Raw genomic sequence first — 4,030 nt, forward strand, 5'->3', positions numbered from 1 at the left:
AGAAGAAAAAAGAAGAAAAACAATCAAAACATCAGGGCCTGCTGCTCCGAGCTGTCTGTACACCTCGCCGTTGCATGCTGAGGGTTTTGCTGCTGCGATCTCTTTAAAAAATAGAACAAGAGAAAAAGACAGAGAAAAGCCAGCAGCAACAAGCAAGGCCTTATGCTGCTGCTGCTGCTGCTGCAGCAGCAGCTTTAAAACGAGCAGCGGGGAGGCTAGGGCCTCTGGTGTTGCTGCTGCTGCTGCTGCTGCTGTAAATACTGCTAAAACGCGAGCAGGAGTAGAAACACTGATTAAATGAAAGATAAAAACAAAGGAAAACAAAACAAAACAAAGATAAACGCACCGAGGGCCTTATACAATGCTGGGGCTGCTGCTCAGCGCCTCCCTCTCAATCTTAGTTTTACTGCTGCTGCTGTTGCTGCTGCTGCTGCTGCATATTTCTGTCTGCTGTTGTTGCAATTAAAAAGAATATTATTACCTACTTTAGACAACAGCAATAATAATGACGTACAAACAAACATTATACACACTGCAGCAACAGCAGCAGCAGCAGCAGCAGCCTCCCCGCATAGATCGTACAAGGCCTGCTGCTGTTTGTCTTTTCCTCCTGCAGCAATCTCTGCATATAAATGAATAAAGTTATTTGTTTTAAGTTCATTTAAATATTTTATTTAATGTGTCTGTTGCTAATAATGAAGCGCTAGCGACATCTCTTGCCTCTCGCATGCAGCAGCAGCAGCAGCAGCGACAGATTATCCTTAAGGCATAACAATACTTAATTAGTTTATTTGCACGCATGCAAATAAACAAACGTTTTATTATAATAAAGAGCTTCTTTTAAACAAAATATATTTATTTTATTTGCTGCTAATAGGATGCGAAGAAGCGCTGCTGCTGAGGAGAGCGGTATGTATTACATACACTGTATTATTATTGTTTTGCTTATTTCTATACACGAGCATGCAGCTGTTTCCTATTGCTATAATTAATAAACAAAGGCTAATAGGCCTTACCTGTTATAGACATGCATGCATGCAGCAAAGGAGGCTTATAATACACGCATCTGTGGGGTCTTCGCGTTGCCACAGCAGCAGCAAAAGAAGAAAAAGCAGCTGCTGTTATTTCTTCTGTCTCTTCACTACCCTATCAGCAGCTGTACGCCTTTGTTATATGCAGAGATAGCGACTGTAAGGAATTAATATATTTTGTTTATTTCATTTCACCAGCAAATTCATTTATAGCAGCAATTCAACTTGCTACACAAAGAGCAGAATATTCGCATGCAGTATAAAACGAATTGCTGACATCTTAATGCCTTTCCTTCTAGATTGTCCCTGAGACACTTCAGCTCAACATAATGCGTGCAATATCCCTTCAAAAAGCAATATATATATATATATATATATATATATATTTGCATGCATTATGCACATTATGGGTATTGGTAGCGCCAGAATAAGTTTCGTAAAATTTGAATGAAAATTTTACAGAGGCAGGGAAGAAACACAAATTTTTGTCTGTGGTAATTCGGTGAAACTCACGAGAAAATGATTTATAATAATATAATTTTATCATTTAAATGCCAATTTTCTTCTGTTGTTTGTCGATTGAAATTTTCTGATATCTTCGTTTCATCTTGAGGTGTATGCGCAGACACTTCAATGAGTTCAGTGTTAGCTTGTTGAACGATTTAGCAGAAAGCGCCCTTAATTAGTATAAATATTGACAATATTTCCCTTCTTCTGTTCTTATAATAGATATATTATTATATTTGAAGTATATTTTCTAGGTGCAAATCATAATACTCTGAAATGCGCAACTGCGACAGTTTCGCTGAAGTTGAAATATCAGAAAATGCTGGAGAGGAAAATTCAATAAAAAAGAAGAGAAGGCGGCAACGATCTTCCAGCGGTTGCTGTTTTTCTGTTAGTTCTGCTTCTTTTTTTCATTTATGTCGTCTAGAAGAAGAAAAAAGACACACCGCATTTCTGCTGCCTTTTGGGGCCCCTCGTTCAGAAACTGCACTGCCATCGCTTCCTCTCCACTCAGCTGTCTTAACCCTCGTACGATCTGCCTCCTCATCACTGCTGCAGCAATTAGAAGACTCTAACCCTCAGCGCACCGATGCAATGTGCAGCAGCGACATTTCTTTCTTATGTCTTATTCAAGAGAGGCGGAAGAAGGCAGCACAAAAGAAAGGGTTTGCTGCGTGCAGAGAAAAGAGGAAGCAAACAGTTTCTTCTGTTTCTTCTAATGACAAGGATCAGGCCTCCTGTTGCACACAACAACTCAGCAGCAGCAAGGCGAGCAGTCGTACATACACCTCATATTCAACGTTTCTTCAATGGTCTTCCTCTCTAGAAAGCAGCAACAGTTGTTGTGTATCAGATGCTTTCTCAACAACGAGAGAAAGACAAACAAAAGAATTACAAATAGACAGCGAGAAGAAGGAGCCCCCAGACTGTCCTCACCTGTTGCAAGCACTGCTGCTGCCTTCTCTTCTAAACTCGAAGCAGCAGCAGCAGCAACAGAAGCAACAGCAGCAGCAACAGCAACAGAAGCAACAGCAGCAGCAGCAGAACTGCCGTTTGCAATTTGCTCTCCGCCTTCATTCTGCTGCAGTGCGTTGCTTAAGAATCTCCTCCTTTCTTTCTTTGTTTGTTTCTTTTGCTTATTCTCAGTCTCATCTGCTCTTCAGGTTGCTGCTGCTGTGCAGGTGATGTCAAGCGAGCAGCAGCAACAGCAGCACAGCAACAAACGACAGCAAATTCAAAACTTGCTGCTGCAGAGGAAGAGGAGCAGCAGCAGCTCATCGCTGCAGCAGAAGCTACAAACGTCTTATAGACAGACATCACAAGGGCAGTACTGCTGCTCTACAGACCCGCAACCTTCTTTGCCTTCTGCTGCTGTTGCTGCTGCTGCTGCTGCTGCTGCAGCGCCCGTTGCAGTTTCAGATTTCAGTAAGCAGAGTTTGAACGAAGCAGAGATGAGGTTATTATATATTAAATGATTTGTTTTTTAAAACAGCAGATGTCTCTGTTGATGCTTCTTTTGTTTCATCGTTTCCTTCTCCTCTGTTTCCTCTCAGTCGCAGAAGTAAGAGAATTGATTATTATTTATTTATGCATTTAATGCTGTCTTTTCTTGTTTTTAATTGCTTTATTTCTATGAGTAGGGATTGAGAGGCGTATATACACTGATGTACCAGCAACAAACGAAAACAATTCAGCTGCAGCAGCAGAAGCAGCAGTTTTGCTGCAGCGCTGCATTTTATATGCACAGACAATTTGTCCTAGTGAGGGATATAAAGCAAACATAACAGCAGCAGCAGCAGCAGCAGCAGCAGAAGCAGCAGATCCAGCAGACGCACCAGCAGCAGAAGAATCAGCAGCAGCAGTAGAAGCAGCAGCAAGAGGAGGAGCAGCAAAAACAGCAGAAGCACCAGCACAAGCAGAAGCAGCAGCAGCAGCAGGAGAAGCAACAAAAGCTCCGGCACAAGCAGAAGAAGCAGCAGCAGCAGCAGCAGCAGCAGCAGGTACACCAGTAGATTTGAATAAGGACGTCGAAGTTAAAACAAAAGGAGGGACAGCAGCAAAATGTTTTTCTCCTGAGGTAATTTGTGCTGTCTGTTGAAAATATTTTAAAAGATATATTTATTTACTGAAGATATTCTCGCAGACAAACAAAACGCTAAAAGAACCGACTACACTTCCTCTGTACAGTGAGCAGCAGATGAATGAATTAACGAGAAATAATAATAATAATAATAATAATAACAATAATAATAATAATAATATTTTTAGTATTGCTATTATTATTAATAGTAATAATAGTAATAGTAATGATGATAGCAATAATAAAGATAAAAACAAAAAAAATAATAATAACAAGACTGATGCTAATAAAATAATAATAATAATAATAATAATGAAATAATAATAATAATAATAATAAAATAATAATAATAAAAAAATAATATTAATGCTGAGGTGTTTTAAATGAAGAAATTAATAAACAAATTAGCAGG

Source organism: Eimeria acervulina, genomic scaffold (genome assembly GCF_000499425.1).
Source record: "Eimeria acervulina Houghton genomic scaffold, Eah_scaff848, whole genome shotgun sequence".
Taxonomy (NCBI): domain Eukaryota; phylum Apicomplexa; class Conoidasida; order Eucoccidiorida; family Eimeriidae; genus Eimeria; species Eimeria acervulina.